This window comes from Anas acuta, chromosome 7 (assembly GCF_963932015.1).
Source record: "Anas acuta chromosome 7, bAnaAcu1.1, whole genome shotgun sequence".
Classification (NCBI taxonomy): domain Eukaryota; kingdom Metazoa; phylum Chordata; class Aves; order Anseriformes; family Anatidae; genus Anas; species Anas acuta.
The window spans coordinates 9916517-9943835 of NC_088985.1; the positions used below are offsets into that span (position 1 = coordinate 9916517).

A 27319-nucleotide genomic window follows, 5' to 3' on the forward strand; every position below is an offset into this window, starting at 1 on the left:
AATGGATAAGAAGGAAAGGAGGGTGTGTTTGACAGAAAAACATGTTCTGTTCAAGCATACTTCCATGTGTGCAAGGACAGCACAAGGCTTCCTCCTGATGTGTCAAACTCAACAGAAGTTCTGCAGAACATTTTGACAGCATCTTACACTGTCCCCCCATATGAAAGCCATTGTTTGATTTCCCTGTAACTGAAGCTTCCACAGCTGGTATTTTGCTATCATTTGGCTTTCCTTCTTTTCTGTAAGGCACCAAGGTATCCTGCTAAAAGAAAGCATTAAATTATTATTACAGCTGTGCCCACAGGTATCTAGAGCACTGTTCTCAGGGTAACAGATTTTGTTATAAATTATTAGATTACTGTGGGCATCTGTTACTATGTTGAAAAAAAAAAAAATCTACCTCTTTCCTGTATGTAACATAATAAAAAAGCTAACTAAAACCCATGATACACACTACTAAACCAAATCTTTTATTGTCTACCAGTTGGTAATCTGATTTGCAAATTAACAAAATCCAAAGGAGCACCTGACATGATAGGCAAAACTTTTCAGCTATCCTCAGTTTAGAAACAATTTTGCCTCACTACTGTGATTAGGAGGTGTGATTTTTTGGTTTTATTACTACAGTAGCTAGTGTGGAATCTGTATAATTACTTTACATTTCTTCTACTCCTTGTTCTTATTGTCCCCACCTGAAACCACATTCTTATGACATAACCACCTCCACAGCAGCCATCTGTGATGCCACAATTTGATTATGACTACAGTCAGGAAAGCAGCAGCAGGAATAGATGAATTCTCAAATACTGAGTTCCTTTTCTTGCAAAAGTATTTGGACATAAAAGAAAAACATGAAATGAGAGAAGGACAAACAATGTAAAAATGTCAGCAGAATGGCAGCTAAACAATATGCTTTTCAAAGTTTACCACCAGGAGTTAGTAATTCTGTCAGGAAGTTCACAGTTGTGTGATGAAATAGGACTACTCCCAAGAAAAAAAAAAGTTTTTGACAAGCCACCTACTGGTAAAAGTAATATACTTGGGAATTTAATGGATTCTTTTACACTAAAAGATTATATGATCTCTTGCTAGGAATACTTTATTTATTATAATTATTATCATTATTATTATTATTATTTTGCCAATGCTTTTCTGGGAATATTCACACTTAATTTCCACACAACTACTAAGAGGCACAGACACTTCAGTACTGTAGTAAATTCTAAAACATCTATGAAATCTTCGTTCTTGAAAATTATGATACCTGACCCTACTGGAGAAGCATGCTGTGTAGTTAGGATACAGGCTAAGGAAAAAAAAGAAAAAAAAACACTTTCCCAGTGTGTGCCTGTGGGTGACAGAATACAGACCAGAAGAGGCTGAAGGAGAGCAACTAGGTCAGGAAAGAACAGCAGCAGAAAGAGGATGATCTAGAAATTAAGTGCTGTCACCATCACGGACCCAACCATTTGCATCTTCAGCTAGTGATTTCACTGAACCTACAAAGCCACTGTTTGCACAGCCTGAGACCAACCTAGTAGCAGTGGCTTGCTACTCTATCCTTTGGACATCTCTGCCGGCCTACAGCTGAAAGCAACACCATTCTGTTACTTGTGGTTACTTTTTTATCTCCATCTTTCCTGGAAATGAGGCAATGAAGAGGTTAAAGAGGAAGGTGAAACATAACAAATGATCTGTGCGTCTATCAGATGCAATGTAAAAATCTCTGTTGCATAAAGGAAATTGAATGAATCTGAAGTCAACACATCTCTCCTCCCCCTTATTGTTGTACTAAGAGCAATGTAGGGAGTATGAGTCACAGCTGCTCTGAAGTATAGTGCTTTTAGATGTAATAGCTGGGAACCAGTTCCCTCCCGATGAGCAAATGCCTTCCTAAGACTTGATCTAGCCCTCTGGCTGCTAAAGGAAAAAGGCCAAAACCCTGTAGCTGCCTTAAAAGCCTAAAGCAAAAGTCTAGATCAGTGCATTTTAAAGACAACAGGTGAGGATTTAGGCTTGTAGGGTTTTGAAACAATGAGTGCTAACTTGCAATGCTGTGAAGCTAGAACTGCACAGTCCCCAGGCTGGTAGAATATAAACAAACCAACAGAGCTAAGGCTGTGAGTGTGCATTAGCTCATTCCACCTCGGTAATTTTAACTGCTGGAAAATCCTGGCTCAGGAGACCAACAAAACAATAGAATGCATCAAAAGTAAATACAGTCTCTCATAATGAGGCTGTATTACTTAGCCTTTACCCAACTCTCCTCCACAATTAAAGTGCATTATTAACCAATACACAACAGCAACTTGGTGATGTAAGTACCATAGTACCTATTCTTAGAGATGAGTAATTCAAGGCAGAGAAATTAAAGCACAGAAACTAGGAATAACTGAGCAGCTACCGCTCGCACTGCTGAGGGCACAGGGGTATTAAACTCACCCCTCAATTATCTGAATACAAAGACTTCAGAGAGAAGACTGAGTCTGAGGTTTGTGTCCCATGGTACTGGGGTAGATGTGAAAAGAAACCTTACCAGTCCAAACAAATGTGGTTCAGCATCAAAGCAGTTATCAAAAAAGACCTCTGTTTCCTTGATTAATTTAATGCTATATTTAAAAATCCAGTTCTTTCATAGCTGCCTTCCATTTCCACAGCATCCAAGCAGCTGATAAACCTCTCCCCATATCTCTCCAAGGTAGGAAGGGACTCTTTCTTTCAGTTAAAATGAATGGAGGAGTAACTGACAATAGGAATGTTCTCTGTGCATTCCCTGTCTGTTTTAGTGCAGAACAAAAATAGACCGGCCCAAGCCAGCCTGCGCATGCTGCTCTACTCCCAGTCAGAAGAGACTAACCAGGACAGCTCATCACCTCAGTAGGAGGTGGAAATTTCTGGCTGCAAGGCAGTAATTTTTTAAGCTCTGAAGCTCTTGGCAGCTGCTCCTGTAACTAGAGTCCATGTGACCAGGCCAAGGTCACATGGAGAGTCTGATGAGGGTCTTAGGGTCTGCAGTAGCACTCTACCACTGGCTGGTTCAAAACAGATTGTAACATCTCTTTTCTTATACTGAACAAAGCCAAGACTTCCTGAACCACATAGCGAACTGCCAAAGCCCCCTTCTTGTCCCAAAGCTTTGACATTTGAAGTTGCAGCTTCCCATGGCATTGTTAAATTGCCATTATACCATGACAAGGCAACAACTGCTCTGGGAGTCTTTCCACTTCTCCTCCACCAGGTATTTTCTTTGTCTAATAGCCTTGTCACCCAAATCAAACCAGTGACTGTCATTGCATTACGCATACTGTGGAAAAAGTTTCAAATGGGTATCTGGCAAGCAAGTCATAATTAATGCTTGGATTGGATAAACTGGTAAATGTGTAGTTAAGGGACAAACATAGTTTTGCAACTATGTTCCCAAATGGAACAGAATACTCTCCTCCCTCTCCTGCATAACAACAGCAAGAAGAACCTGTATGAACCCAAGCTTCGTTTTCTATTGTTACAGCAGCTGCAAGAGCAGTCTGTGAGCTCTTCTGATAGCTGTAAAGTGCTTCCATATTGGTAAGTGCCTTACATTTCTGTAAGTACAAATAACATCAATTTTATAACAGAAATGAAAGAATAACGAGTATCATCATAACTTCCACCAGAGTAAGTTTGTCAGCTACAGTGGAGAGAGGAATTAACTGACAGCATAGCTACAGATAAACATTTCCCAAAGTGTACATAATGCCATTAAAGTACATGAGGAATACTGTACTCTGAGAAAGACAGGAAAGAAAAATCTCCACCAAGCCCATTACATATTACAGCCATTGCAATAATTTACTGATATTTGGGACATGCAGCTTTGTTATCCCTGTCACAGAGTGAGACTGATTTCTCTCACAGAACTTAAGCAATCAAACTTGTCAAACTGACAACACTCAGAAAAGTTAAAAAAAAAAAAAAAAAAAGGGTGTTTTTAGCACCAAGCTCCACCTCTCCACTTGATGAAGAAACAGTAAGGTTGCTTTTGGCTGGCCATAGGCTGGCCATAATGACCTTCAGTCTTTGGACCTGATTTTCCACCACTGCCTTTTATACTAGTTTACCAAGTTTTGGCATATGGACCATCCTCAGTGTTAATAAAGACTCCCTTCCATTGCTCCTCCCCTGCCCTTGTTAATTACAATCCAGAACAGAAGAATAAATGGGATACAGGGACTTGTATTGACCCTTAGAATTGGATGAAGTTCAGTGGTTCCTAAGGCAAGAACAAAATCACTGAGCTACAGTGTCCTAAAGAGCAGCAAATTGCTATGGCTGAAGTCACTGATGCTCTCCTAAGCATGTGGAAGAGCAGACAATTGCAGCTGCATCATGGAAGAAGGTATACAATCCATGCAAAGATCAGCCTGCATCTGCAATTTGAAAGAAACTCATAGGTGGTGCTATAAGCCAGAGAATAGCAATGGAAAAATAAATAGTTTACTTTGTGCAAAGAGATGTAACTTCCAAGGATGGGTTTTGAGAGGCAACAATGCATTTTCTCTAACGTGAATCTTCTGCTGCACAAGTTCTAGAAGCCTGCAGATACCAGGACAATAAATATCTGATTGTAACACTACAACAAAAAAATAATTGTATAGACTTTGCTCAAGGCAAGGAATGATAAATGGCCCAGCAAAGCATTTCATTGTTGCAGAATACTACACACACTCCAACCAAAGAAAAAAAATACTACAGAGATTAAAATTCTGAAAGAAACACAGATCTTGCAAAAACAAATCTTAATGAGCTACCTTGCTGCAGGCAGCCTTTGTATCTATGATTAATTCGATGTTTCCTCTCACATATATTTTAGGAAGGCGAAAAATGACTGTAACTAACTTTCTAAAAGGTGAACATCAAAGCTTTCAACTGGTATCATTTCAGATCCCAAATTTGTAACACTACACGTATATGCACAGGTGAGCGATTAGCAGCAGGTTTTAAAGAAAAGACTGATGTTTTAAAAAAATCATTAGTGATTAAGTATTTTGATTTTTTAATGACCAACTTTTAACATCCTCACCTAGATCTGTTTTCTGAGGGTTAGCGATTCCTTCTGGGGGGGGCCCTGGCAGCAAGTCCATCTGAAATCCTGAGTGAGTTACAACTTTCAGAAACCCCAACCAAAATCCTAGGAAAAGCAATAGTCCTGATTTTCTGCTCTGTATTGTGCTATTCTAAATGGAGCTTGTAAAGCACAATGTTATAAACAAAAATACTAGTCTCAACTGCATTTCATGTGCTGTTGCAAAGACATCAGCTCCTACAGGGAAAAAAGGGAAGCAGACCTGAGGATATGGCAGGCAAGTGAAGAATTAATTAAATTTACTGTGAAGAATTGGGTCTCTTGTGATAAAAACATCATCTCAGTTTAAAATGAGGCATGTATCACAAGCTCTCTCTTGTGACCCAAGTAAGATTTTCATACAGTTGTGCTATCTCCAGGTTTTCAGAGTTTAGGGTCCCGATGTGCCTTGCAATTTACAAACACAGTGGCTGATAACTATGACTTTATGTATCCTAGTGCTCCTACCATTGCACCTACAAGTATACATAAGGCAGTCACAGCAATTACAAAAGCCTGAAGTAGGTGGGGTGAAGGGATGCAAGACACGGACTCCTGATGGCTCTTGAACAGGAGACATTTATTGCCCTTTTTCACTACTACATATACTTTCCCCATAGCCCCATGTGCTGTCCATGTGCCTGAATCTGTTACACAATTGGTTAGAGACCCTCAGACATACACCTTGAGCCAGCCAGCAATTGGCCACTGCCCCAAAGCTCATCTTTAACACTGCAGCCAATTTACTTTATCTCAACCTTGCTCAAGTTTTCGTTTCTACCACTTGTTTCCTCATTATCTCTAATTCAGGGACGTGTGAAACAGTGTGGAGCTACCTGCAAAATCCTTCCCCATGGTGGAGGAGGAAAGAAATGCTGGGCCAGATACAACCACAGACATCTGTACCATATGGCTGTTTCCAACTCTGCTGTTGGCAGCTAAGCTGTAGAGCAAGAGCCACACGTCACACAGAGAAGAGAGGACAGCAAACTCAGCTAAAGCCTGTACTGAATTATGTTCCACATTAAATACAGTAATACCTGGCTCTTTATATCTTTTCTCTCTATTCAGTCTGGACTTACAAAACTATTCTTTTGGCCTTTCATTTAGCTATTTGGAGAAGATTCCAATAGCATCAGAATTTGTCACTTCTTCTCACACTTGCCCTTCAGACTTGCGGTGGAGTTCAGCACTCTGTTCCACTCTAGGCTGCAGTGTACTAGGATGGGAGCTGAAATTCAAGATCTGTTGGGAGAATTTGAGTATGTCGCAACATATCTCAATTTTCTCATCAAAAACTGACATATTTTAAAAGCACTCGATGCCTTCAGATAACCTGAGCTTACATGACTTCATTCAAATGGCCTTTCTTACTGCTTTATGTTCATGCCATTGCCCTTTTACCAGTTTATAGAGTTGGTGCAAACCATCTACAGTGAACATCTTAAGGAGAAGTATTACTACTGCAGAGCTCCACAGATGATGTTATTAGAGATCTGATTCCCCTAGCAAGTACATTGCAACCTTAATAAACCATGTATTTGCATCAGGGGATTATTTCTATGACTGCAGGGGAATGGACTCAATTAATAGGCTTTTTCCATCCCTGACTGTTGTGATCACTGGAGCAATTCTGTACTGCAAAAAAAGTAGCTCCAGAGTAACATATTGATGTGTTTTTTTGTCTTTTAAAACAAGTCACTTATTTTATGGCTACAGCAGATGCACTTTCCTTGCTCAGATTTAAGAACAGGCTGGTTATATTTCTCTTTATTTTTGCCAGAAGCTTTGTATTTTGTGTTCAATGGCTCAGGACAGGGCTGATTTAATTCCACAAACTATGGTTGATCTGTTTTGTTTTTGTTGAGCAATAGCTCACAAAAATAATCTCTATGACTGCAGCAGTTGGGCAGGATTAGAAAGTCAAAGGTTTGATGTACATGTACAAAGGCATGTACCTTTATCGTTAGTTCTATGTGCCTCCATTATCAGAGGGTAATTCAGATAATCTTCTCTTTGAATGTTACATAAACAATTCCTTGCACCTTTTTTCCTTGGTATAAGTAATGGAATTTTATCCCCTCTGCATGAATGGAAATATATTGAGAACTCCTACTGAGAAAATTAAGCAGTCCCTTACTTTGGCTGTAGGGTGCCTGATCTGAACAGCTACTCAGGAATCCTCCCGTACCAGCCAGCACCAGTTGGCACCATTCTGGCTGTGTCAAACAAGCTGCCAGCAGCAGAGTGAACTGAAGGATCTGCTCTCACACCTCCTGGGAGGTTCTCGTTTTCTACGGCAATGTAAGGGCATACTGGAAGATTCAGGCAGGGTGGTTTGTACTACTAATGCCTCTAAACAGCTTATTTCAAGATACAGTGCTATCAGACTCTTGATAGCCCTTCCCTCTCACAAATTCAAACTCATCTACCTCCTCAGTGAAAAGCTGTATTTAAAATTTGGACTACTGTGAAGCTAGGTAGCCAACACGCATAAGCAGAATTTTGCTCTTCAGCCATATTTGTTCCTGGTGCAGGTGTACTGTTAAAATGAGTCAGTTCCCTTGGTCTCTTTGCTCTTCATAAGTGTCTCAGCGTAGGAAAGTGAGACCTTACTCAGCCAGAGTTCTGAAGGTCCTGAAGAAACTTTTCTTGAATAGTGAAATTTCAAAGAATAAAAATTGTAGAGCATATACAAAGGTACTTCTGCGACAGTCAAACGGTTCAGACCTACAGCTTTATTTGCTGACTAGTTTTTGCTTTTCCCCACAACTGCAAATTCTATCTCTCCTGAGTTACCACAGAAATACTAATATATCATTTCTCCCAGTCACAAGGGAAGCTAATAGACCTCAAAATAGAAGCTATCTTTTCCCAATTGAAAAATTCTGTTCCTGTTATCTCTTCATTTCCATAAGCTTATAATCAATCTCCCAAAGCAGAATATCATGCCCTTCCTTCTGGTTCTTCATTCACTCAGAGTGAATTAAGCCCTCTGAGCTAAAGACACTGAAAAGTCCTTCCCCAATCCTAGACTATCTTTCTTTCTCTTTCAAAATAGTCATCTTTATGCAGTTTTCCCCCTCACACAGGTGATGTGATGCATTTACATTTCTGTTTTATTTCTTTTTTGTTGTTTTTCTTGTTGCTTGTGGTTCCTACAGGCCTTCTACAAACTCCAGGCCTCAGGACATTCCACTTCCCAGCTGACAGAAATACAGCTTGCTTTAAAAAATAAATACATAAATAAAAATAATCAAATGCCTTGTTCCAACCTCCCCATTTCAATAGTTAATAGAGCCTTCCCCTTCTCCTTTTATCAATTTTTCTCAAAATTTTCTTTCTTCCCTTTATTCCTGGGCTCTGATGGCAGCTGCTGTGTTTTATTTCGTATTTTACAGCCAGGTATCCTCTCTTACAATTCAGATGAGAGGGGTGGATAGCTTTCTTAGCAGTAAATACCTAGGAAGGTGCCAAGGTAAACCTGTTCCATCTCTGTCGCCTTTTTTATTCTTCAGTATAGAAGGGCAGTGTCAGAGATTTCCATTCAGAACACTGCTAGATTCACTGATTTTAGAATCAATTCTATTGATTTGTTGATTTTGGAGGTAAAAAATAGGATATGTTTAATTTACAAAAAATATTTTTTAATTTAAAAGAAGTGGTCTGCTCCATGCATTATATCCACTAGCTTATTGACTAGAAGATTAGAAGAACCTGTTCATCAGTTCAGCAGAACTTTCTGTTTCACAGTGTTTCTTTAACCTGCTTTGTAAATATTTAGGATTCAGAGACTGCTGGGGTGTAATTTAAATTACAGGGGGTATTCATTTGTCTGTTGAGTGATTTAAGCAATTGTGAATGCATCAGGGCACTAGAAAATATAATTCATTTTATTAGAAAAAGATACCAGAAATACATGTAATTCGAACACCATTAAAGAAGAAGGATATCTGTGAATGAGAAGCACAAAATCTTTGTGAATAGTTGACTGTCAGTAATCACTTTTTTAAATCTCCGATGCTGCCCCATCATGTCCCATGCAAAAACAGTTCCCTGAGGATCTAGAAATTCTGACTGAACTTGCTTCCAACAAAACAAAATAAGAGCTGGTTAGCTATCACAACAGCTACAAGGGCAATATAAGAAGGCTGAACATTTCCTTTCATCAGTCTGAGCAGGCAGAATTAGAGGTTTTTCCTGATTTCTCATATTTTTTACTATTTTTTTTCCTCTTACACCCTCATCCATTAGAAATATTAAAAATAAGGTAAAACCCTTGCACTTGAGACAAATTAATATATGAAGTAATCCCATTGGACAGGTTCAGAAAGCATGGAAAAAGAAGCTAAGATACATATTCAAATTTCAGGCTTTCTTCAGACCTTTCTTGAAATACAAGCAATAAAAATGGCTGTTTTGCTTTAAAAAGAACACAAGTATGTTTACAATATTCTTCCATTGGCTTACCCATTTGAACTAGGGACGAATTACCAGCACTTCAGTTACAACTCCTAAAGAATGGATGTCCCTACCTACTCTGCCATCAGCATTTGAACTCAAAGTGATAAGCATAACACTTCTTCAGCACTGAACTGTGTAACAGAAACCTAATCTCAAAGGAAAGCACTTTTGAGAAATATACCCGGCGCACACTGCAAACTGTCATTTGATTGGACTTCTGCTGGACTTTTGGGCTCCCTCCGATATGCTTGGATTTAATGTAGATATGTATTAAGCTAAAGCAGAGCTGAGTTAGACTCCACTTGACTGACTGCAGGCAAACACCAGCCTATGCAAAAAATCACCTTCCCAAGTAACTGATTGTTATGGTTGGGCTGGATATAACACGGTATTGTATAGTCTTTAAATGAAATGCAGCAGTGAAGCAGACAATATCCACTGCAGGATAATGGAGATTTATATACTCCAGACAGCCCCAAATCTATTTCCTGAAAATACCAGGAGTGAAAATTGAATCTGAAGTCACAAGAGTCACACTTCTTTTAACCATCAGTTAGGATAGCTATTATTTATTTATATTTATATATTTATATATATAAGTGTTAAAGGGAAAAAAAAAAAAAAAAAAAAAAAAAAAAAAAAAAAAAAGACCTCTGGAGTCTTTTTTTCTTCCTTCTGCCTTTTTTTTTAACTTTTCAGGTTTCTCTACCTATTGTCATGTGAAGTCTATTTATTTTCTGAATTTGTTTTCTTACTTTTGGAGTGGATACACAGGTTTGTTGTCACAGGATTGCTTTAGGAGCTCTTTTATCAAAAGTTCATTCAGAACTGTCTAGCTGCAGAAACACTGCTGTGCTATAGGAACCTTGTTCAAAACTAGAAGAGAGTGAATGTACAGTTTCCCTATATTTATTCATTTACAATAGTTTTTTTCTAAAACAACTGGAGGACTTAACCATACAAATCCCTTTGACTCTCAATGGGATTTGTTCTAAATTCTCTAGATGCTTTTGACATTCTAAAGCCCAGTCCTACAATAACTCTGCTTTATGTTCTACAGTGTTTTTATTTCACAATCGTTCTACTGAACTGACTTACAGGCATGCATATTTGCTGATCAGCACATTTTAAGGAACTCAGAAAATATGCATTAAATTCATTGTGTCACATAAGGTAATCATAAGTATTCACAACAGAATGTTTATGCATCTTCCACTTCCCCGGAGCACAACCTAAGGACATTAGAATTCAGGAAACTGACTGACGGATCAGCACAAGTCAAGACTGACTACGAGAAACATTTCATTGGATAGTTTCAAATCTCCACTCCTAAGTCAGAGGAAACTGTGGACTATTTGGAATAGAATATTAGCCACATTCAGTTTATTACCTTACACTCAGTAGGACAGTGTTTCTGATCAAATTTACTCCATTGAACACACTGAACTCCTCACCTCTGCTGAGCATTCCAGAACAGCGATACAGAAGCAGTAGGAAAGGTAAAACATAAAAGATCAGAAAAAGCAAAATCATTATACCTACCTTTCAGCTTTCCTACATTACAGTGCTCACCAAGTAAAGCTAAATGGCAACCAGTTGTGGTGGGGTTAAAACCTCAAAGATCTCAGGTGGAATTATCTGTACAGGATGCCTAGTGTGGAACATGAAGAAGCCTTTCATTTCTTTGTATTTCATGTCTAAAAATTAAACTGAGTTCGGCCCAGACTCACTGCAATCGATTAGACTGCTACATCCTGCCTCATGACTAGGTCTAAAAGGAATAATGTTTATACCCCAAATGAGACATAGCTATGTTTTTGTCCAACAAAGCAGCATTCTCTAGCACAGTCTGTATAGTTTTGAAGGTTTTAAAGCATCTTAAAAGAAAAACATTGAATAAATTGTCAAAATTATCAATTTAACTCAGTGGGATTAAAACAAAAAAGATGTTAGAGAAAATATACCCACTGATAAAACAATCACTTGAGCCTAGGACATTGCAACCCAGCAAGCTATTCAGCTATTGCAAATAACACCCACTGACCTCTTCCCATAATATTTTAGTCAACGGAAAAATATGCAAAACTAAAGTAAGCAAGTTTTTAAATATATATTTGAATCAAGAGAATGTTTTAAGTCCTTTTTGTTTGTTTGTTTTTATTCAAGAATTATTATGTTCTATGTCAGTTAAGCTTGTACGCAGAGTAAGTGAAGAAAGCAAAGGTAACAAAAGGTTGCAGGTAAAAAGTATTCCAGTACTTCAGCCTAGAAAGCCTATAATTATAAAGCAAAACACTATCAATACACAATAAATACCTACATCATTACCTACCTTTTGGGGTAATTAATCAGATGGTAAGATTATTACCTTTCTCTTAAAGTCTAAATTTACTGTAGGCTATACGAAGCTAATTCAAAATCTCTGAGCAGCCTGGCAACACATTCATCTGGCTGTGTCATAAATAATATAAAACCTAAAAAGGCTTCAGCAACTTGTGTTGGTAAGCTTTTTAGAAATAAAATCATTTCTTACATTAGGGTCACAGTCAGTATTTTGTCTTTTACAGCTCATATGAGCTCATCTTGAGGCTTTCTCTTCCCCCCCCAATTACTGGTATAGATTTGACATTCAACTTTTTTTCTAATCTCCTAACTTAAAACAAATCCATTGAAATTAGTAACAATGAGTCTACGGAAATTGTCAGCAACTTAAACCAACAGGCAGGTGACCGCAATGGAACTCTGACCTCTCCCTGGTCAGCTAACTATGATCAAAGAGAAAATAGATCAATTTTAAGGTCATTAAAGGACAAGGGAAACACAATGGATATTGATTTAAGTGAAAACAAGCTTAGAGAAGCCTATTTGTTAATACAGTCATTTTAATGGAAGAGCTATTCAAGTGAGACAAGGCCCACCATATGCCCTTGGTTACAGAGGTCTCCTATTATTAGTGTACACGCTCGATTAACTACTTACTCAGCCACTCATCTGCAAATGACCAGAACTTTGTAACTGATCCTGGTGGGACCACCACGATTTCCCAGTTGCATGTAATTATTGAGTGTTTCATTATGGCATTCAGTTGTCACCTGCATGCCAAAGAAACCCATTTCATAACACAAATTGCTTTGCGATACTTCCTTTAAAATGTATTCATGTGAAGAGATGTTTTGTGAAGCAGAATTCTTAAAAATAACTATAATAGATAAGCAATTGGAGTGAATTAATTTTACCTGATTCAATTGGTAGCCATTATGATTACAAAACCAGCTCAGCTTGCCACAGAATTCTCTATTGATCCACTCTCATCTTGCAAGAGGGGTAGAGAAAGAAAAACGTTTAAGGATACCTTATTATCTTCCAGATTACAGATGAGGGCAGGAGCAGAGTGCAGTTTTCACTATATGCTAGCTTCAGTAATTAGTGTGTCAATAAAAGGAACAAAACGTAACAGAACTTGGAGAGTCACTTATTCCATATAAATAATGGTTTAGCAGCTATAGACAATTCCACTATTTAAAGTCTGAAAAAGACAAAATGGGGGTACTTTCGGGAATTCAGGCTACTTGTTAACTTTTAACAGAATACTCAAAGTAATTCTCAAGAGCCTGATATCAAAGCCAACATGTAAGATTTGAACTTCAGCAGTAAAGACTACTTGGATTTAAATGTAACTCCAGTGTCACTCGCAATACAGTTTTGACATGGAAATGAGTATTTGTGTCACATATTTACTTACTACAGTACAAGGAAAAGGTACATAATGATCCTGTCTTCCAAAACACAATTGCGAACTTAATTGCTCTTCTGAAATCACCCTGAGTTACACACTTGAACATTCTAAACTTGTACATTTTGAAGATATTAATACAGTTAAAATAAAGTCATTATCACAGTTTCAGAAAGACTGTGATGGAAAAATAAATCCTATAATGAATATCTGGCAGGAACAGATATAATGAAGCCAATACACTTAGTAGCCTAAGGATCGAAGGTGACCAGGGAATAAATAGCAATAGACTGGTTCACATTTCCCCTGTCTGTGGTCTACGTGACAGTAAATCTTTCTTGAAAGAGAAATTGCACCTGCCCATTTTCCTAAAAGAAGGTTGGGTCACCAAAAGTGATAAAAGGTCAACATCAATTTTTCTATATAACTGTCTGCTGCTAGAATGACACATTCATCAGCCTATTAATGATGCAACATGATAGATATGGTTATTTCAATGAGTGCTATTCCTTCTTGGCTTTATGCCAAGAAACAGCTTTTGTCAAAACACAAAAAATATTACAAAGTTGCTCAGAGAGATTTAAAATAAGCACACACAAATTTCATTAGCCACCTACAAGAGAAAGGAAAATATTATCTTAAGAAAACCACCAACCAAATAATCCTCATAAAATGGCCAGATACTATTCAAGTCCAAAACATAAAAGAACATGTACAAAAAACATTGGGTAGGAATTAGATCTGATTTCAATGTTGATTTTCAATTGTTTCCTAATGCTATAGCAATATCTAGCAATAAAACATCCTGTGACAACAGACATAACATATTTCATAAAACTGTTTAGAGATTCCCACTTCTTTATTTTTTCTAATACATCTTGATTTTCTGACCTCTCTTCTCATAAGCAGCATGATTTACAACAGATCTAGGGCTTGATTACACAGGATACAAGGACAAAATGAGGTGGGGTATGAATTCATGGTTCACTAGCTAATTCACTGTCTAAGCCTTTGTATGGGTAGAAATTTTGGCTGTTAAGCTCTCACCAGTCTTTGCAGAACGTATATAAACTCTAGCATTTAAATAGTGTGAAATTTATTCAAAGTTGGGTACAGAGTAGAAGAGTTTTCCCTGACATGAAGCATCATTGCTACTGCATACTAAGTATCTGCTCCAAAATAAGGGATTAACATTATATATACACACGCACATACACACATATTCCCCCATGATTGTATTCTGGGGAAAAATATATATATATCACTAAAATGAAAATTTTCTATTTTGTTCGTGCTTTTTTATGCTGTGATTTATTTTTATAAAGCTGTGTATGCTTTATTTGTGCTATAAGCCACTAAACAGATATTTTTGTAACAGAAACTGGTTCGAGTACTACCAGCGCTGGCTATACTGGGAAAAAGATCCAGCCTATAACACTGAGTATAAGAATGCTGAGGCAGAGCTGAGTCATGCCCCATCAATACAATGGCCCAGAAGAGGCATACTGAACCTTACACAGCTGTGAACACACAAGAAGTTGCCTGAAACCTTTTGCTCAAAGAGACAGCAAATAATGGTCAGACTCAAGATCTCCAGAAGTCAACTGGAAAAGTCTCCCACTGATTTTGGCAGGGACTGCCATTCAGGGCATGATATTTGTTTTCATGTAACCGAACTATTCCATAGATTCCTAGACTGAATTATCATCTTAGCATGAGTTACAATGTAAATTGGAATGCTTTCAAATATTATTGGCTCTTCAGAAGTGGAGTTAAATTCACACTAAAAAGCACTGTTTTACAAGCAGGAATATGCTAATTTCACAAAAAATTTGGTAAGTTCAAATGGTAAGGCTATGAAAGCCAGAACTCTGTTTACGGGCTTGGGGGTGGGGGTGTTAGCAACCCAAGCCTGCTTCACCCTCACACAATGCAGAATAGGACTGGGATTGCAACACATTCAGTGATGACAGAAAGTAGCAAGGATCATGGTGGAGTTTTGTGGTTATTTAAAGCTGTTTTAATCAAAAAATTACTCATATATGCAGTTTTCCAGCTTAGCCATACAAAGGCAGCAGTGCACTGTTCAGAGATAAATAATGCTTATTAACATCTTTTCAGCTTTCTTCCTTACAGTGTGCAAATTGCTGTTATTTCATGTTTAATACAATGCATTTCCTTATTTTTAATCTGGTGTTTTAATTCTGAGACCCTGCAGAAAGCAATAGGAAACAAAAACACTGCCTTTTCCCAAGCCCTACCTTTCTGAGACTGTAATGGGAGTGGAGCTAATGAGGATTGACTGAAATCTAGCAGAGCCACATGCTTCTTATCACTTCTGCTGAAGACATAAAGAATTATCATTCTTCTACTGCTCAAAGAACTGGATTAAAGTGCTAGAGCATAAAATAATCCATCTCTTCTTTCTTTCTCCTTCTCAGAAATTAATCAAGTTTCAGACACTACAGTTATTTTTTTTTTAATGTCAGATACAGCATGGCCTGAGATCCTTTTCCTTAACATGACATCGTTTCTTCTCACTTTGCTGCAGGTGTGAAGTTTGTCTTTAAGCTTTCTACAATTCTACCTTAAAAATTCTATTTTCCATTGAAAATTGTGCTGTGTGAATCTCACTGCTAATACTCAGTGCAATAACACTAAAGCAAAACTTCCCCTCCTAACCTGATCATTGTCTTTTCACTCTTTAGTATTTTCTTGTGTTGCAAGGCTTTCTCTAATTTAGGAGCATGTTTCAATGGCAGTTTGCTTTATTTTTGCACTTATGCTATTCTCTCTTTTTTTTTTTTTTTAATTGAAAACACTAAAGATTTGTATTATACAATAGCCATGAAAAAAAAAAAAAAATTCCAAAGATTCTGAGAGTTGGAGAAATTGACAGTGAAAACATAAAAGTTATTAGAAAGACTGATTCAAAGGTACATTGAGTTCTCAAATGAAGTAGCTCAGAATATGTTATTGCCCTCTTAAGAACAACCAGAAAAATGAAATCTCCCCTTTATTCAGCCATCCATTTCCACTGAATTTACAGAAACATGGTCTTTGAGATGATTCAGCTCAATGCTTAATGGGTTCATATGGTATTAGAGAGGACTCGAGACAGACTGTATAACAGCACACACCTCATTTTGTCAAGCTAAGATCATTAGTGCCAGGGAGCTCTGTAAGAAAAGCTCTGCCCCTTCTCAGCCCATTGACTAACACAAAGTTTTTCATTTCAACCTTTGCTTTCATGTTTTAATGCGGAGAAGAAAAGGAAATCAACGCAAGGCTGGTGTCCATCCTTAAGAGTAGCAATAACATATCTGTACCCAAGAAGAGATGCTCATGAATACACACCTACTTCAGGTAGGGCCTGAGGAAGAAGAGGACAGGCCTGGACAAACTGTGGCCGGGGTGTTTCGGTTATGGAAAAGGGTCTGCCCTCTGCACAGGAACAAACACTGTTCTTGTGAAAATCAGAAACCCACCAGGGGACAGTGAGAACAGTAACAGCTCCTTTTGATCTTTTGTAACTTCTTCATTCCTTGGATGGTCTCTATTAATTGAATAAGCAAAGCAAGTCGAGCTGTCACAGCCCCTTCCTATCTACCTAGGTTTCAAAACCAGTTGAAGATCCTGACAGCCTTGTGCTAATTTATATTCAAGAGCATGTGGAAAGGCAAGGTATAATGGGAGGGGTTGGCTTTACAGCTGATTCACATTGGATTAATCAAAGTGGAAAATGGTGTGCCTCTTGTGTTGTTGTTTTTTGTTGTTGTTGTTGTTTGTTTTGCTTTGTTTTGTTTGTTTGTTTTGTTTTGTTTGTGGAATAGTGTCAAATGGGATTAATTTCAAGGCTGTGAATGCAGGTTACCATGTTTTCTCGCAAACAAGAAAGAAAGGTCCATGGGGCAGGACATCCCAGGGCTCCCCGCCAGCTGGTTCTGCTTCACACTCCTTTGCCAATTAGTCTTGCAATGTCTGCTCCAAACAAACAGGTTACCAATGAGCTTGTTTGTTAGGCATTGTTTCTGTGGCTTGTTTTGTCTGTTACAACAACCACTTGTTTTTATACTCTGGAGCTGGCAATTCAGGGGCATGAAGTGAAAGGTAAGAGAGGGAGAGACATAGACAAATGCCTCTGCACCATCCTCATTCTTGTTCTGATAGATTTCCCTAGTGAACATGCACCTGACTTCCCCAGGAGCAGTGCTGCATGGGGAAGGTGAAAAGCACAGTGCAGCAGCAAGGAGCTGTCCAGCCCCGCAGGCACAGCGCACTCCCCGACCCCTGACCCACGGGGCTGTGTTCCCTGACCTGTAGGCCACGCTGTATTTATCTCAAAAGAAATGTGAATTTTCAGATATTTCTCTGTGACTTTGCTGTGAAAAAGGAAATTGTCATTCATTTTAATCAGAAAAGCTGGATAGGGCATTTTTGGGTTGGCATATGTTTGGAAAGATTGAAGCTTTTATTTTCAACAGAATAACTGTATTCAGAGGTGAAGTTGATGGTTACATACTAATGCAAGTAAAAATCACTAATGTTCCTCAGCTAAGCTGTGATAAAGATCTAAACCAAGGATTTAGGAAAAAAAAAATGCACTGAAAATTTAGAGGGGCTTAGGAAATGAGAAGTCTGCTGTGGAACTTAACACTAACAGACACCAGCAATCTTGAGTCACTTAACATAAAGCTTTTACAGATTTTTGAAATAAGCAGAAATGAATCAAAACCAATGTTCCCTACTCCAGCATTCTGATGTTGCAGAACATCAGTCCAGGTCATCAAAGTGAAAAATTATTTGAGCTACATCCTTCCTAAACAACACCCATGCATGGTACCACTTCATTTATGAAGACATAGCACTGAAAGACTTAAAAACTTTCTACAGTGGCTAGATATTCCCATCTTTTACTGGCTGAGTTTTCCTACCTGCTGTTTCTCATTTCAGAATCTGTGGTTATCACAGAAAAACGTCTGGTTCCTCTTTCTGCTGTGCACTACATGTCACAAAAGAAATTGTAAAGCTTGTCTGGGCAAGAATTTACCTCTTCCCTCCCACTCCTACAGAACCACTTTGATGACTGCTACAAGCATGATGAAGTGTTTGTCTCATGTATTGTAGTGCATCAAATTTTCTGAAATGCTGAAACACAGATTTTGGAATGTCATCATTAATATAGTCTGCTGTAGAGGCCATGTTAGTTTTTTGGGGGGATCTTTGTAGCTAGGTAAGAAAGCAGAAAATTAACTGTACTGCTTCCATTAAAAAGGTCCACATAGTACCAATTCTTCCACCAGCCACAGCCTGCCCTGCCACCACACTCCTCCCAGCCACACACACCTCCACCCAGGCTGAGAGGCTGTAGGGCCTCTGCCCTAACAAGGCTCTTCATGTTCTTCTGCCACAAGGAGAGCCTCTGAGACAGCTCTGGAGCTGGTGGCAGGTGGAGTCATGCCCTTTAGTTCCAAGGACAGAAGCAAATCTCACCTTATTAAGCCTCTTCAGCTGAAATAATTACAATATGCAATTTGTAATTAGAAGGAAGTGTTAGAACAGCCAAGTTCACACTAGTGAAGCAAAAACACACTGCAGCTTGGTTTACACATTTTGACAGCATAAATACATCAGTTAAAAATAAGGAGATGAGTGTACCTTCAGTACCTTAGCTATGGTAGGTAGAGCTGGGAAAATCATTAGTTCAACTTGTTGAAGCCGCAGAGAATCTGACATCTGACTGAAGTAGAACTAGGGTTGTGCAGGTACTGCTCAGTTGGCTGTCAACAGGTAACAAGACCTGATGGCAAGAAATTATACCCAGGGGGCAACTACGAGCAGCTGCAAGCAGTACCAGCACACATGGATCTGCAAGAGGATGACTTCCTCCTTTTATTTTTTACTTTTGTATTTTCACTAGGAGAGAAAATCCTATTGAATTCAAGAGGCTGATGAAGTTCTGTCACTATGCAATGTCTAACTACAGTTCACATTAACTTGGATGGGCCCATGATCATAATGATTAAATATAATCATTAGGAACTTGGCTCAGCTGCAAGTGAATTTCTCAAATGTAGAATGCACACAAACCTCCCTATACTTCTAAGTACATAGAAAATGTTAGTAATAAGCTATGTATTACCTAGAAACATATGGGATAAGAAGTGACTCAGCAGAAGGAAAAAACAAAACAAAACAAACAAACAAAAAACTCAGCTTCTAATAACTGCTATCAAGCTAACATTTACCTCATGCTACTTAGAGCAGTCAGGTTTTGCTTGAAGATTTCATACTGCAAAATCAATGAAGACACCAAGTTCTTTATAGAAAACGAAGACATCGAATCCCTGTTTTAGATGGGGGAAAAAAAAAAAAAAAAAAAGAAAAAAAAAACATTGAATTTTCAAGAACAGTACAATTTGTACTTCTATAATAAGATGTGACCAGCATGAATTATGACTATGATACTATTAAATAGTTCTGGTTCATCTACTATTCTCCCTCAAGAGCAACTTCAAGTTTCATCTCCATAGAGGTTTAAAAATACTGAATTAGAAGCATGTTTCTTTTTCAATTCACTTTTCTTTAAAACAGAACAGTGCAGTTAAAAACGGCTTGGACTGAGGGAAAAGAACTATGTATAACTAGAGACAAGTCAGCAGTATTGTAGTATTAAAAAAAATCCCATCCACTTGAGTTTTAAAATAGAAACTGCATGCCTAGGTTTTAACAAGGAACCACTTCCAGTCTTTTTCATTCTCTGTAATGGACAGGGTCAGGAACAAAAAGCAAAACAAGCTATGTAATCCATCTTAGTATTTATCTAACCATAGAAATTATAAAATGCTTTTGGCAGTGAAACTCCTTAAGAAGTCAAAAACCTTCTAAGCTTCCAGAACTGAGGAAGGAGTACTGCAGCAAGGGCAATCCTGGTAAAGGGTATAAACAGACAATGAATACAAAAACCACAGATCATAACCACAGAAAATAAATATTTTTAATCCTGAAGTGTGATGGCAACACTTTGTGACAACATGCCACAGTTGAAGGCAGTCAAACTCTCTTCTGGCTGCAAAGGAAGGTAAGCAGCCACACAGTGCTCTCTGCTACTTGCCTGGGACAAATTAAGATGTCTGTTCTTGCAAAAAAACAACACCATCACCCCACACCGCAGAGCTTCTTTTCTAATCTTCACAGAAATATCAGTCTTTACATTGGTCACTCAAAATCAAATCTGTTTGTCATCAGCACCATCTAGATTACGTCAGTTTCCAACATACAGCAAATCATTGCTGTTCACGCGTAACTTTCCACATCTACCTTTTCCCGTGTCACGCTGATCCTCCCACAGGCTGCCCCTCAACACCCGTAACCCTCAGCCACCATTTGGACTCCTGAATGCACATTGAGTATACGGCACTGTACAAAAGTCCGGTTCTTTTTTGTTGTTGTTGTTTTGTTTTTTTCAAATTTATTTTTCAAATTAAAATATGCTCCTGAAATATTTTGCTTGTGGAAATACCCATTGCACAGAATGAAAGCAGGTCATGAGCTGGCATACAAGACAGCGATAGGGGTGAAAAAACTGTGTGGTGCAGGGCGGGGAGAAGGAAATGTGTGGCACCAAACACTGCTGACACGGTCTATTTCCCACAGTTTCCATTTTAACAAGCCACTCTGCCATGGGAGAAAAATTTTTCCACATGAAATTCATACTGGCTGCAGCCAGTATGCCCCAAACACTGACCTAGCCAGCAGGAAGCCCCTCTATAGCTTGCAAGACTTTGACAAAGCGTTTTATCTGAGGAATTTTACCAGAGCTGACGTTCCAAGAGAAAAAAAAAACAACGTTACTGCTGCGCTCTGTTGTTACAAAGCAAAAATTCCGGCGTGCCGCCCCCTTGTGGCAAACAGACGCCGCGGAGCGGCTGGGCTGGCGAAGCCTTCAGGGGACCGCCTCAGGGGACGCCCCGGGAGCCGGCAGGGAGCCGGTGAAAGGGGGCCGGGGAGCCCCTTCCTCGCCGTGTGCCTTCGGGGACCCGTCCCCTGTGCCCAAACGCGGCGCCTCAGCCCCGGCCTGGCAGCGGGCATTGGCAGCGCCGCGCTCAGCCGCCTCAGCCCCAGCAGAGCTGAGCGTCAGCGGTCGGGGCCAGCAGCCGCGTGGGGGCGCCGGTGGCACCTCCCACCGACAACAACCCCCCGAGTCCCGGCGTGGCAGCGGCGACAAAACTAACCCAGGCGGCACGAACGCGGCCGCCGCGCTGCCTCGCAGCCCTCCGTGAGGCGCGGGGCGGGAGGATTCCTCTCAGCCCCTTCCCGCCTCAGCCGCCGCGCGCCGACCAACGGCCGCCGCGCGCCGCCCGCTGAGGCGAGGCCGCCCCGGGCACGGAGCCGCCGAGGCGGCTTTGCCCTGAGGCAGCCGGGACCCCCCCGGCCGAGCCCAAAGCGCCGCCCGCCCCTCCGGCTCCGAGCAGGAGGCTCGGCAGCCCTGGCTGCTGCCCACCCCGCCGCAGAGAACGCGTTTGTTATCAGCTGCGCTGCAGGACGCCGGGCCCCGTCGGGCTTCCAGCAAAAGCCAGCCCCTGCTCCTGAAAATAGGGAAGGCGGCATCTAAATTCTCAGGCTGAAACCGGGGCTGGTCCGGCAGCCTTTTTATACAAACAAAGCGTGCTCGCCGCGTAGTATTAAGCTTTAAGCTTGGCGCTCAATACTTGTGAACGCAGCATGTCTGCTGCCAACAATTTTTACTCTGGTAGGACAGAGGTAACCCAGCCTGACAAAGCACGCAGCGTGGAGCCTGAGAAGCTTTACCCCGTTCCTTGACAGGCAGAGGAATTGCCTCATTTCACCTGCTATTTTTATAATGAGCTGCTCTTCTCACTTCCCTGGGTTGCACAGGCTGATCTCACCACTGAGCTATTTTTCCATTCGAGCACCTGCCCAGCCAACGCGGAGCAAAGCCTTAGCGGCAGGCCGGCTGCTCTCCCTGCCTGGGCAGCAGAGACCCCACACTCGGTGCTGGGCACCTGCTGAGCCTTACCCCGGGCTGCGGGGGCTGCAGGCAGTGCCACAGCACCTGCAGCATGCTGCTGCTGCTGCGGTTACAATGGAGCAGGCCAGGGACAATGGCAGAGGCCTTGACAAGCAGAGACAGGACGCAGTGAGGAGGAGTACAGGCACAAAGGTGGGGCAGAGGCTGGCCACAGGAGACCCACAGCTATCAAGAAATCACCATTTTTTTTCCATTTGACCTGAAGCTAGCCAAAGCCAATTTTTATGCATAACAAAAAAAGAAAGAAAGAAAAAACCCTCCAAATATGTATGTAAATATGTAAAATATATACAGTAAAGTTGTTTACCACATGCCTTTGCAAACCAATGATGAAAGAGCAAGGTGTAAAAGCATGCTGGTAAACATAAAAAGGACCAAGTGAATTGCAGAGTGATAAAGAAGCAGCTGTCACCACCCTATTAATCCCAGCAAAAGACCCCAGGTGCTGGTGAGTGGCCTGAACACACCTAGCACCAGACTGAAGCCCCTAGCCTGAGGACCCATAGAAGCAGTGAAAGGGTGAGCACAGCACCAAGAAAAAGGGAAGGTGCCAGGAATTGTGAGTATAATATTTTTAACTGTATTATCATTGAGACATTTCTATGTAGAAGTTTTTGTTTGTTTTTACTGTATTATTATTGAGACATTAGTAAGGTTTTTTTTCTTGGTTTTCCTTTCTGTAATAATTAGATCAGGACTAATAATGATTCTTAGATTATGCTGTCAAGATTTCAGTTATACTAACAATAATTTCTTGGCTTTACATATGTTTCCTCTTTGCTCATAAACAAAGTTTTGAGAGTAACATGCTTTAAGCCTCTTACTATGTTACGTTATCACAGTAGTACTCAAAGTGCACTCAGAGTTGCAGAATGAAGGTCCTTGCCTTTGGAGGGGATTCCAAGCTACAGATTTCTTTTCTTGAAGGAAGTACTGGAAAAAAAAAATAGTATGAAGAGAATTTAGCAAGATATAAAAGTTGTCATGGTAATGTGGTCTTACATGTAAATTAGTCTATGGATTTAGGCAAGTGATACTAAGAGCTGCCAACTATTTAAGGATTATCTTTTTTGTATGAAAGGGTTTTTGCAGGTGTTGCAATTAAAAGCTAATTTACTTATTTTAAAAAATATACGTCCTTGCAGATTATTTGTTGTAATTAAGATATTTATACAGTTCTTTGGAAGAAGCTCCATATTCTTGTAAATCAACCTCTTCTCCCTCTCCCCTTCTATGGATTTATGTTTATATCCTGGTCAAACTTGGCTCTCTATAATGTTAGAAAGCATAACTAAAACTCATACAATTGTCTAGCCTTCCCAGCAGGGAAGGAGCAGCAGAGAAATCAAACATTCCTCAAACAGAACATCTCTATTGTTTGCAATAGCACCTTAAAAATAAAGGTTATCATTAATTAAATACTCGACATAGCAAAGAGTTGCAGACGTGGAATCTATTTCAAGTGCAAACTAAAAATACAGCTCCTTAATAATTAACACAGAGCAGGACTGATGCCAGTGCAGTATACATTCCTGCTAGATGCTCCCTAAATTAGTGTCACTTCCATATGCAATTAAGTCTGAGGAGTCCTGTTTAAAGGCTGACATTCCTAGCTATGCTAAAACCCTCCCACCTCCTCGGATGGACCCAGAACGAGTGGTGTGTGACAGAGGTTGGCCTCAGCATTGCCACTTTATGGGTACCTAAGAGATGCAGCTCTCAGCACACAAGCTGCCCTCAGACCAGCGTGCCTGCAGCTTCAGCTGCCCCTGCAGGGATCGCTGTAGCTGGGCACCCATCTCACAGCCTCTTCCCTGTCATGCTCCGGAAGCCATAGCAAGAACAGCGTTAAAGAAAGAGCTGAGCTCCCCCGAAAGGCATGTGCGATGTACCAGGCAATGACCAGCAGAAAGGCTGGATAAGGAGGTTTCTTGCCAGCCTGGTTTCATGTGACCTGAACAGCTCAAGGGGATATGTCTGACAAATGAACTGAATCCATCTTCAGCCCTCAGAAGCTGGAAACCAATCTAGGGTTGAAATGTGAGTGAGATCTGCTGGCATAGCTGTCTGGCCATGGTATTTTAGTATTTTTGGAAATGAAATTTGAGTGCAACAGATTATTCAGATGGGACTCAGTTTTTGAAAAGAATAGAGATTATTTATAAGAGGCTTGATAGGCATACGTGGGCTGGAGGATAGCAAGGAGGTGAAGGGAAATTAGTGGTAGAAGATATGCAAGAAGGGGATAAATGTGAGCTCTGTAACAGTGAGCCCTGGAAAACAAATACCGAGGGCATGGGAAACAGAAACGGGAACAGACCTCTGCCACCTTCCAAGCATGTGCGAGGAAATCCTTCCCTGGCAGTAGGGGTGGAAACCCCCTCCCTGCCCCCTGAGGAAGCTGGTTCCAGGGTCGGGTCGGTTTGTCGCTCTAGGATTGTCATCCAGGGACATGACTCTTTAAGCCCAGCTAATCCTAAAACATAGCAGCATCTGGGCCACTGCTGGGTAACCAAGGAATTAGGCTCCAAATAAAGCTGCTCCGTCTGCATGCGCACGCTGGAGAGCATATGTGCTACCACAGACTAGAGGCACAGTAAGGTGGGGGGGACTGCTGCAGATTTGAAAGGAGTTCAACTGCTGTAGATACCAGGGAGACCTGCCACTACTGCCGCCACAATTCAGTGACTTAGCTGCCTTACATATAAAAGCTAATGCTAAGTAGCAAAAAGTTCAGAGTGAACAGTTCCCAGTATTGCAGGGCAGGTAGCAAGTTGCACAGTTTAATTCTGTGCTGTCTTATAATATACTTCCTTATGCTTATTTTATGCTTAGTGATTGCACTGGACTTGCTCTTGGGAGGAAGAGCAAAGGAGAGCTCTTGGGAGAAACAGTCATTTCTGAGTTACATTTTCCACAGCATATTTGCATTTGTTGTTCCCTGACAGATACCTCTGCTCATTGTTTCTGCTTTGAGCTGAAGAATTCTGGACTGAACCTCTTCTGCCTGTTGCAAAAGGCTAACTGTTCAGGTTATAAAGCAAAAGAACAGAAAATAAAGAGGCTGCTTTTTGTTTCTGCCTCTCTTGCTCTCTCCCCAAATTTATGCTGTATTCAAAGCAAGGCAACATCATAGATATATTCTGTGAGATGAAGATGGCTCCTTTTTTTTTTCTTCAATTCGTTTCCTAATAATGCCTAATGTTTTACTTGTCTTTTTGCCATATGCTGAAATTGAATGGTCTGAGACTTTTTGTCCTGCTGGCAACAGCTAATTTACCATCTAACTTTCTGTAAATATGGAGCTATTTTTCCTTATGTGTATTGCTTTGCATTTATCACTAGTGAGTTCATTGCTCAGTAAACAGCCTCCCATTTTCTACTACTTCTCCCTGGTACTCTGCAGACTGCTCTCTGCTGGTCCTTACTGTGCTGTGCAAATTCAGGATTGATCAATTTCAGTATGCTCAGTATTTCTGTGAAACTGGCACTGGAAATCCAGGCCATAAACCAAGAAGCAATTGGGGCTTTAGACTGATGGAAGTCAGCATCCATATCCTGAAACAGAAGCCATTTTAAAAGAATCTTGAGGATTGGATCGTGAGATTTTTTTTCTTTCCCTGAAACAAGAAGAGAAGAGAATAAAAGTTCATTCCTCACATCGAAGGGCAAGTCTTAGGCACGTCTGCAAGCAAGGACTTATTTCTTGTAAAATCTTTAAGTGGTGATGTCAAAAAGCGATGGTGGAAGAGGTATAGAGGGTGATGTAAAGAGATCTCAACTGCGTATCATGATTTCCAACTGCAGTCAATGGAAGACAGCAAAGCTGTTTCCCCAGAAAGCACCTGGCAACCTATTCCCAGTCTGGTTCTGGAACCTGCCATCATGTTTGCAGATGTACACGTACCACCAAATTAAGGCAGAATTTTGACCTCTGCTGTATCTTGTTAAATCCTCAGCATTGCAGCGAAGTTGTTAGTGGTGCAGTAGTGCATGCAGTCTTCAATGCAAGTGTTTGTAGGTGATATGTTTTGCAACATGCTGGGAGATAGCAACCAGTTCTGGACAGCATGAGCTACTACTGGAAACTCATTCAGGAAGCGAAGGCTACTCGCCAGCTGATTGCTAGCCCATGTGGAGCTCGAGAGCTCTCAGTGCTATCTTGTTCTTACAAGAAATACTTGACACTTCAGAACAGAAGCGCTGTGGAACCATATGCCAGACCCAGATGTTGATCGAACTTCTGATAGAGTTTACATAGCCAGTCTTCTACTCAATTCTCTAGCTCTAATTTCATCTCTGTGGAAAGCTTGTTAGTTAAAAGTCTTCTGTCCCCACTATCTGTCTCTGTTTAAGGATGGCCAACAAGCCTTAGCAGTAGCATGCTAACATTATTTCCTTTCATAAATCTGAGTCTCTAGAATTCTCACTTCATCTTCAGGACATTGAAAATTTAACGTACTCCTGAAATAAGTGAGTGGATTTTGGTTTTAAGGAAACATCATCAACCAAGCCAGTGACTAAAGCTGTGCAGAACAGTCCTGCTCTTCCTGATAGCCTAATCATATATATATTCCTAAAATCCCATTTGAAAGGAAGATGATCTCCACCTCTCTAAAAGCACAAGTTCTGTTTGGAAAGTCAAGCCATATACAATGTTTAAGTGGAATCTCATGTATGAAAGTAGTTAAGTAAAATCTGGGCTTGGAACTTCTTTGGCTCTCCCAGCCTGCAACATTTCCAACAGGCAACTTATTATTTTGCTAGACCTGGGACAAAGTATATTCCAGTGATGCTGAGTGCTCCACTCCCTGGAAGGATGCTAGCGATGACTCCAGTAACACTGAGGAGGTTGCATTCAGGCCTAGGAAGCACAGAGGGATTCCAGTACCAGCAGAAGGCAGTGTTCAGCAGAAGCAGCCTGATCAAGAACCTTCTCTCACTCCATCTTTTCCTTTGTGAACAGCTT

The 27319-nt window shown here is 40.3% G+C and overlaps 1 protein-coding gene and 1 long non-coding RNA gene across 4 annotated transcripts in view; one reads left to right on the top strand and one right to left on the bottom strand.

Annotated features, from left to right (window-relative positions):
* The window catches only part of GRID1 (glutamate ionotropic receptor delta type subunit 1), a 583553-nt gene extending 563897 nt beyond the window's left edge, over nucleotides 1–19656 (bottom strand). The window contains exon 1 of one of the 3 annotated variants that reach the window (XM_068688379.1): nucleotides 19547–19656. The gene's annotated coding sequence lies outside the window, so the exon portion shown is untranslated. Of the gene's footprint in view, nucleotides 1–16659; nucleotides 16913–18965; nucleotides 19099–19546 lie in introns of those variants that run through there. The other 2 variants (XM_068688377.1, XM_068688380.1) reach the window with 2 other exon arrangements.
* A 2482-nt stretch (nucleotides 19657–22138) lies between these two features.
* LOC137859911 (uncharacterized) lies at nucleotides 22139–26838 on the top strand. The gene is made up of 2 exons (XR_011098656.1): nucleotides 22139–22909; nucleotides 25299–26838. It is a non-coding gene; the product is annotated as an uncharacterized lncRNA (long non-coding RNA).
* The last annotated feature ends 481 nt before the right edge of the window (nucleotides 26839–27319 follow it).